Genomic DNA, 9,500 nt, shown 5'->3' with positions numbered 1-9,500 from the left:
AATAAGCAATGTTGGCACAGTAATAGTATCTCTAAAATTAAATAAATTTTAGATCTTTGAAAATATGATCACACCCAATGATTCTCAACCAGGTACAAAGTCTGGGGACAGTTTTGGTTGTCACTGCTGGGAGCAGGGGAGAGGGGAGGGCATATTACTGGCATCTAGTGGTAGAAACCAGGGATGCCGCTAAATATCCTATAAGGCACAGGACAGACCTTCAACAACAAAGAATTACGTGGTCCAACGTGTCAATTGTGCCAAGGTTGAGAAATCCTGCACTAAATGAACACATTTTCTAAAATTTCAGATAAAGTGCTACTAGGGATGGAATAATGCTTCCAGTCCTGTCTTGATATAGGATATTATGAGCTAGCCTTGTGCCTGGTAGGTAATATGTACTTGATATATATTTGTTTACTCAATCTATTCTATGAGTATTTTTATGATTTTCCCTTCATTTTTGTAGGCACTAAAACTAGATCAGAACTTCATTACACCTGCTTCATAAATATCCCACCCTTGTCTCATAAAATAGCAAAGGAGAGATTTCTATACACGATTATACATAAACTAGGTTATAGGAAATTGTAGAAAAGCCAATATTCGTTAGAGATTGAAAGAGAACCAATTTGTGTAGCTTCTAGTATTATGAAAGAATTTTAAATGTAATGAAGATATTGATTAGGAAATCTCATTAAAAACAAAAAAAGTTCAAATGATATTAAAAACATGGATAAGAATTCAGCCCTGCAAGGGTTCACACGCTGTGCAAATCTCTAACGCTATTTAGTAAAGAAAAATTAGCCAGTCCAGGGGACTTGAAATGCCACAGCCCCCCTGCCATTCCTTCTCCATTCATCCCAGTTCTGCTTCTCTGGGGCAACTCGTTTTGTTTTCCAGGTAGTCATCTTTATAACTCTGAATAATATTCCTATGTTAATACTTCTTGATGTATCAATTGTAGACATTTATTCCTACCTTTGAAAGGTAGGGACTTTACTTAAGCTACTCTCCCTTCTCTCCATTTTTAGTAGTTATATTATCTCTAATATAACTTTATTCTATTGGAAGTCTTTATAACTTAAGATAAACTCCTATTTCCTGTTCATCAGCTTTTTTTTTTTTTTTTTTTTTGTCTGTGTTAGGTCTTCGTTGCTGCGCAGGCTTTCGCTAGTTGTGGTGAGTGGGGGCTACTCTTCGTTGCGGTGCGCGGGCTTCTCATTGCGGTGGCTTCTTTTGTTGCAGAGCACAGGCTGTAGGCACGCAGGCTTCAGTAACTGCAGCACGTGGGATCAGTAGTTGCAGCATGTGGGCCCTAGAGCGTGCAGGCTTCAGTAGTTGCAGCGTGTGGGCTCAGTAGTTGTGGCTTATGGGCTCTAGAGCCCGGGCTTGGTAGCTGTGGCACACGGGCTTAGTTGCTCTGCAGCATGTGGGATCTTCCCAGACCAGGGCTCGAACCCGTGTTCCCTGCATTGGCAGGTGGATTCTTAACCACAGCACCACCAGGGAAGTCCCCATCAGCTTTAAAAAAAAAAAAAAAAAAAAAAAAAATATATATATATATATATATATATATATATATATATATATATTTATTTATTTATTTATTTATTTATTTAGCTGTGTCAGGTCTTAGTTGCGGCAGGCAGGATCTCTTAGTTGTGGCACGCTGGATCTTTAGTTGCGGCATGCGAACTTCTTAGTTGCGGCATGTGGGATCTAGTTCCCCGGCCAGGGATCGAACCTGGGCCCCATGCATTGGGAGCATGGAGTCTTAGCCACTGGACCACCAGGGAAGTCCCTCATCAGCTTTTTTTTTTATAATAGCTTTGTCTCCCCTGTAAGATGAAGCCATTATCACACCCTCCTTTCCTTTTCTCCTCCTGTTCTTTCACCCAACCTCTGTCAGCTTCACTTTTGCTTTCTGTCTTTTAATTTTATGACATCAGGGTTAATGACAACTACACTCTGTTCTGTAGCTATAAATAAATATGCAGTGTTTTGTCTATAACTGATTCTAAACTTTGAACGGCAGTAAGCAACATTTGCTTTACTATCACTATGTAAATATTACTCAGTGCAGCGGCAGGTGCTATGCCAGGACATTTCCTCCTTCATGAGTCCACTTTTTGACCCCTCTGCCACCTAAGAGAATGTCCCTTTCCTTAAATACCATCAACTGTTCAAATCAAGCCACATTTTAGTTTGCTTCATATCTGCACTGTGGCTTTCTTGTGAATTTTTGTTTTTCCTACAAATTTTAATTGCCTTTCTTTTTCCCTACTGAAAGAGGAACTATGTACCTCCTTTATCCATCTACAGCATGAAAGGCATTCTGTTCTCATTCTTGAATACATGCTCCTTGGGGCCCACTGACTTACGTCCTATGGAGACAGGTTGTTTCCAGCTCTGCCACATCTTGGCATTGTTCTTCACTGGACTTTTGATTGGTTGCTGTCTTCTTGTATCCCATGTCTTCATTGTTCTTGATTTTTGCCCTTGTTTTGCTGGCATACGTCAATAGATTTTCACAAGGATTTCTTGTTTTCTAATTTAGGACATTTTCTTGGTTCTCTTTTCTTAAAAAAATAAGTGATATGCACCCATTTGAATTTCTTCTACTTTAAATGTTCTTTCTTTTGAACTTACCTTCCAACTTCTTTCTTAGATTCCTTACAAGAGAAGCACAAATATCCTTCTTTAAAAGGTAGGTGTATTATGAATTCTATAACTTGGAGCAATCATTGGTTCTCTGTATGGTGCAATCATTGGTTCTCTGTTTGGTGAAATAATCTAAATAATATGGAAAAACCTAATATGTATTTTGCAACATAAAATTTGCCAAATCGAGTGTGAGTTTGACTAATTTTGTCAGACTGTCTTGATTTTAACAGTATTTTCCAATAACATAGATTAACTCAATTTAAGTGTGTGGACACAATTATTGTCACTATATAAAGAGAAGACCTAAATAATAACCACAGATTTTATTTTTTAATAATGGTCATGAGATAAAATTTTGTTTAGCCTAAAGAATTTAAGCATATTTTAATGTTTAAAGTGTTTTTAAAATACTGTTTCTTAGAATGTTAATTTTTTCTTGTAAATATAGTTTAGAACAGGATGGATTCAGGAAGATGGGACTAAAGGCAGGTAAAGATTGAGGCTTTTAAAAGGGATCCATAATCCCAGGAGTCTTTTCTACAGTAAGACATGAGCTAGTTAAGAGATCTGTCAGAAGATATAATGGATAATATAAAAGTCTTGGACATCAGTGGAAACTAGAATCTAAAACCAAGAGATGGAACAGTAAAGATTCATGGAATAAATAGGAGGCAAGTTTCCTAGCTGCAAATAAATAATAGAGGTAAAGAGGTCACCCAATCAGCAAAGACACTACAGACCTGCATACAGAAATGCTCCTCAAGTATTTGACCACCAATAGGGAACAGTCAAGGACTAATCAGAATTGAGCCTGACCATGGCTCTGGAACCCGTGCCTTGAGGACTCTGCTGGATAGAGCATTAATCTTTAGTGGATGCATTGTAGGGAGGGTCCATGTGGCCCCCAGGTGGGAGGGGAAGTGTGAGGAAGCACTGGGGTATCCAGGAGAGTGGTTGTTTCAGTATTTTAACCACCTGTACAGCCATGCTGGTTGAATCCTGTCTCTTCGAGTTGGTCTCCAGCCTGAAGTGCTTGCAGGGATCAGGGATCCAGACAGTGTTCTAACCATCTATTTAGGAACTCAGCTTCCAGGGTGTTAGGCAAAAATCAGAAACTGAGTCACAAGTGTAGAATCTCAGCTCCAGAGGGGAGATTATGCCAAATGGTGAGAAACTTGGAACAAATGTCGGATCAGGATAAGTAGCAAGGTCAGATGGCTACTGATTTTGAGCTCTGTATATCTTATCAGCATGGGGTCAAGGTTGGAATCACAGTGAAGGACCCTGGAGTGGGGGTAATTAGAAAACCTGGATTGGAACGTGAAGGTCTGGGCAGAACATTTCAGTATATTATTATTCTCTGAAATCTTATTGATTGTACCAGCTAGGGTTCAGCGCAGGAAACAGAAACCATTGGAAGCATTTTAAGCATGAAGGGATTTATTATGCAGATTTATGTGCTTAGAAAATCTTTGAAAGGGCTGAAGGAGCAGGTTCTAGGCTGGGACTTCAGTAATGAGTCCTAAAACAATACCAAACTGACTCACCAGGGAACTGCCTTCTGAGGCCACTACTTTGAATTATCGAATACAAGACCCCAACATCACGTATACATTCCAGGGTTCAGGAATCCAACATGACTCCTATTGCCACAGTAACTGCACCCTAAACCCCAGGAAGCTATAGAAGGAACACCGAAGGTGCTACTGTAAAAAAAAGAAAACCCCACTTTCCCGTGACCTCACCTGAAGCAAGAAAATACACAGGAGGAACAGGAAAATAGCGTCTACCTCACTTTTGCCTTCCAAATCTCACTCGAATGTGTTGAATTGGTGGAAGCTAATTCACATCCAGAGCTGTACCTGCAAAGGAGCCAGACCGTAGATTTTAGTGTTCTAGCCTCTCCAGTCCGGGGAGGTACAATGCAGGCTGGAGTGAGGGTACAATGCAGGCTGAGTGAACCAATCCACATTATCCACTAAAATGACACATCAACTTTAAGGTGCAAGGAAGTACACTGAGCAGAAACAGGAAGGACCACTCAGGGTGTCAGCTAGAGGCCAGGTGCTGTGCAGGGGTGCTGAATGTAAGCTCAAACATTTCTCTATGGTGTTTACAATCACTATGGCCTTATTGGTCAATCTTTTCTCCTTTCCAAAAAATTATTTGTGGGACTTCCCTAGTGGCACAGTAGTTAAGAATCCGCCTGCCAATGCAGGGGACACAGGTTCGAGCCGTGGTCCGGGAAGATCCCACATGTCGCAGAGCAACTAAGCCCGTGTGCCACAAGTACTGAGCCTGTGCTCTAGAGCCCGCGAGCCACAACTACTGAGCCCGCATGCCACAACTCCTGAAGCCCGTGCACCTAGAGCCCATGCTCCGCAACAAGAGAAGCCACCGCAATGAGAAGCCTGCGCACTGCAACAAAGAGTAGGCCCCGCTTGCCGCAACTAGAGAAAGCCCGCACACAGCAACAAAGACCCAATGCAGCCAAAAATAAATAAATAAATAAATAAATAAAATTTTATTTAATATTTATTTATTTAATAAAATAAATTTAAAAAGATTATTTGACAGTTTAATTTTATTTTGTGAATAGGTATTGCATCCATATGGTTCAACATTTGAAAGGTTCACAAGGCTGTCCCTCAGCTACTCAGTTATTCTCCTTAGAAGTAAACAATCGTATGTATGCTTCCAGAGATATTTAATGCAAATACAAGCATATATGTGTATCGTATTCGTCCCTCCCACAGTGGTGGCCTTTATACGCCTTGGTCTGCACTGTATTTTTTTCACTTCCCAATAGATCTTGGAGATTATGCTATATCACCACAAAAAGAGCCTCTCCATTCTTATTTACAGATACCTAGTGTTCCATTGTATGATTTTTAACCATTATTTATTTAACCAGTCCCCTACTGATGGATGCATTGATTGCTTGCTTCTTTTGCTATTACAAATAATGCTTTGAGAAGTAATCTTGTACACATGCCACTTCACGAGTCTGCAGGCATATCCATAAGACATTCCTAGATGTGGAATTGCTGGTATTTTCATTATTTAATGAAGAACATGGACTAGAAATGATGAGGAAGACCCGGAAGCACTGAGACAGTTCTGCAGAGGAGGGTAGCCCTAATGTGCTTAGGTTTGGGTCACCCTATGGTAGATCCTCTAGGACTTTCATTAGGACCTTGTGAAAACCAGGTTTTACTTGCATCTTTGTCCCTTAAGACTCCAATTTACTATGATCAACTGGTCCTTTAAAATTAAGTAAAATTAGTTAAGTAAAATTCCCTTTTGTGGGACAGTTTAGCAGTATCTATCGAGATAAATAATACATGTACATTTCACCTAGCAATTTCACTAGAATCACCATAATATCTAGCAAGAGGGTCTGGTTAAAAACATTATGATGGGGCTTCCCTGGTGGCGCAGTGGTTGAGAATCTGCCTGCCAATGCAGGGGACACGGGTTCGAGCCCTGGTCTGGGAAGATCCCACATGCCGCAGAGCAACTGGGCCCGTGAGCCACAACTACTGAGCCTGCGTGTCTGGAGCCTGTGCTCCGCAACAAGAGAGGCCGCGACAGTGAGAGGCCTGCGCACGGCGATGAAGAGTGGCCCCCGCCTGCCACAACTAGAGAAAGCCCTCGCACAGAAACGAAGACCCAACACAGCCATAAATAAATAAATAAAAAAAATAAAAAAAAAAAAAAAAAAAAAAAAAAAAACATTATGATGCATAGAATCAATGGCTTACTGTTAGTTGTATAGAAGAATGAGGAAGCTGTTTATGAACTGATATGGAAAGATTTTCTAGAAATATCCTGAAGAAAAGAAGCAAGGTGCAGATAATTATGTATAGTATGCTTCTAATTGTATAAGAGTAAAAAGAAAGACAACATATACTCATATTCAATAATAAATAAATATTTAAAATTTCTAGAATGGTACTTACAAAACTAACAATGGTGGTTAACTGTTAGTGGAAGAGGAGGAAAAGCCAGGCAAACAGAAGACAGAAGGAGGTGGGGAAGGTGGGATGGTTAAGGAAGAGGGAGAGGGAGAGGGAATGAATTTTTAAAGACAAAGTGTAAAATAAAATAAGCTTTAAGTAAAATAGTCCAGAAGCACAATATCCTGGGAAACCCAGTATTCCTTCAAAACCTCTGGAAATTCTTATGGTACCCACATATTTCCTATTTGACTCTGTCTTTGGGTTCTTGCTTCTGCTGACTTTTTTTTCTCTGCCATTTTACCTCCCACACAGTGTTGTCCCTTTGTTGTCCTGTGTTACAGCTGTGCATCCTCCCGACTCATTCAGTTCCCAAAGTACAACCACAAGCCTTCACGGAGCACACTTTTACTCAAGGGGGACGTGGTAGCCCATTATGGCCCAACAAAGAGCCTCAGCTTGGATGCTGTTCTTAAAAGTCCCTCAGCCACTCCCTCCTCATGACTGCCTCTCCACAAAGAGCCTTGTAGTTGGGGACTTGTCTCCTTTTTGACATTCTCCCCTGTCCTCTAGTGTCACTCCCCAAAGTCCTGTGAATTTCTTGAGCAAAGCAGTTTGGCTCTCTCTTTGCCTCTCAGTCCATTCCAGAGGGCCTCAATCAATCTAAAGCAGCCTTTAAGGGGTGTGTGTGTGTGTGTGTGTGTTAACTTTTTATTTTGAAGTAATTTAGACACGCTAAAGTTGCAAAAATAATACAGAGAGTTCCTGAGTACCTATCACCCAGTTTTCCCTAATGTTAACATCTTGCATAACCATAGTACATTTATCAAAACCAGGAAATTAACATCAGTACAATACTATTAACTAAATGACAGACTTTATTTGGATTCCATCAGCTTTTCCATCAGTATCTATTTTCTGTTCCAGGACCCAATCCAGGATCCCACATTGCATCTTGTCCTCGTGTCTCCTTAAATCTCCTCCAGCCTGTGACAGTTCCTCAGTCTTTCCTTGTCCTCATGACCTTGAAACTTTTGGAGAGTACTAAAATTGTGAAGAGTACAGTTCTTTTGTAGAACGTCCCTTAGTTTGGATCTGCCTGATATTTTTCTCATGATTAGATTGAAGGTATGCATTTTTAGCAAGAAACTTCAAAGTGATGTCCTTCCCAGTAGTATGTCACATCATGGGGTTCAGATATATATATATATATATATATATATTTTTTTTTTTTTTTTTCCAATTCTTTTCCATTGTAGGTTACTACAAGATACTGAATATAATTCCTTGTGCTATGCAGTAAATCCTTGTTGTTTATCTTGAAAGGTACAATTTTATTAATTTGATATTAATGCTCAAAGGAAACAGTGTAATGAGAGGACAGATTGGGTCAGAGGATCTTGTGCTAGTTCTGGCTTTCCCAGGTGTCCCTCACTCTGTCCCTCTGAGTAGTAATTCTCAATCAAGGAGCCCCTCAGGCCTCTAGGGGAACTTCCTTGTCCCACAATAGACCTACTGAGTTGGAACCATTGCCATATGGGAGAGCAGGTTCAGGGTAGACAGATCTGATTCTTTTAAGCAAAACCATCAATTTGGACTTTTTATGTGAAATCTGAATGAATAGGTGAATGATCTCCTCCTCATTGGTCTTCCTATTTCTACTCTTGTAGGGTGAGGCAAGTGAGGCACTCGCCTGAGGTGCAAAACTTATGGAGGTGTCAAAAACCTCAGTGATAAATCATATTTTAATGAAGTATTTTTAAAAATCAAAATAAATGCAAAAAAAATGGTGGAAAATCATCAAAATTTTTAGTAAAGACAGGATCTGCACTTGCACAATCCTGTTGTATTTTCTTAAGCTGATCTCAGCCCTGGTTCCAAGAGAAATTTATTTACAAAAACAGGGAGCTGGACTGTAGGCCATAGTTGGTAGATTTTATTTTTTAAAATATTGCTTTTAAAGTATGACTAATCTGGATCACTGAGTGTTTTGGCAGCTCTTTAAATTTCGCATCCAAGGTGAGTGCTTTACCCTTTTGCCTTACCCAAGGTGAGTGCTGCTTCCTGGTTGAGCCTGGCTTGTGGGATCTTAGTTCCTGGACCAGGGATTGAACCCCAGGCCCTTGGCAGAGAAAGTGCAAGTGTGGAGTCCTAACCACTGGACCACCAGGGAATACCCCCTGCTTGTTACCTTTAAATTTACTCTTTACATAGCAGTCAGAGTGGTCTCTTTAAAGGTAAATCAGATCCTGTCACTCCACTGTTAAATGGCTTTCCTTTGCACTTAATATATAGCCCCAAATTCTTATTGTGGCCCACACCTACCAGCTCTGACATAAGCTGGCCCCTGCCTTCCTCTTGAACTTCATCTGTGCCATTCTTCCCACGGCCTATTCAGCTCCAGCTACACTGGTGGGAAAAAGCCAAATGCCCCAGGGCCTTTATACAGCCCAGAAGATTCTCTTTTCCAAAATACTCCTGAATACTTTCCTCTTCAACTGGTATTTCCTCTTCAGGATTTAGATGCCAGCTTGACTTCCATGTTTGTTGAAAAGCCTGATTTCACGCTCTAGTCACTTTTTCATAGCACTATAAGTTTTTCCTTCATACACTTATCACATTTGTAATCACATATTTTTTTGATGATAACAATGTCTTTTAGCTCACTTAATTGTAATCCCCAAGGAGCAGCAATGATATCTGTTTTTTTTTTTTTTTTTGGCCATGCTCTGTGGCTTGCAGGATCTTAGCTCCCTGACCAGAGACTGAACCTGGGCTCCAGCAGTGAAAGCACCGAGTCCTAACCACTGGACCGCCAGGGAATTCCGACACCTGTGTCTTTGTTCTATTGTTTCGTTCATCTTTATCACTAGT

The 9,500-nt window shown here is 40.4% G+C and overlaps 1 long non-coding RNA gene across 1 annotated transcript; it reads left to right on the top strand.

Moving 5' to 3' along the window:
* The first annotated feature begins 2,670 nt into the window (after positions 1-2,670).
* On the top strand, positions 2,671-9,500 carry LOC132377259 (uncharacterized). The gene is made up of 3 exons (XR_009506592.1): positions 2,671-2,710; positions 7,554-7,754; positions 9,369-9,500. It is a non-coding gene; the product is annotated as an uncharacterized LOC132377259 (long non-coding RNA).

Source organism: Balaenoptera ricei, chromosome 13, assembly GCF_028023285.1.
Source record: "Balaenoptera ricei isolate mBalRic1 chromosome 13, mBalRic1.hap2, whole genome shotgun sequence".
Classification (NCBI taxonomy): Eukaryota; Metazoa; Chordata; class Mammalia; order Artiodactyla; family Balaenopteridae; genus Balaenoptera; species Balaenoptera ricei.
The sequence above is the reverse complement of the archived record's forward strand: the minus strand, read 5'-3'. Positions and strand labels throughout refer to the sequence as shown.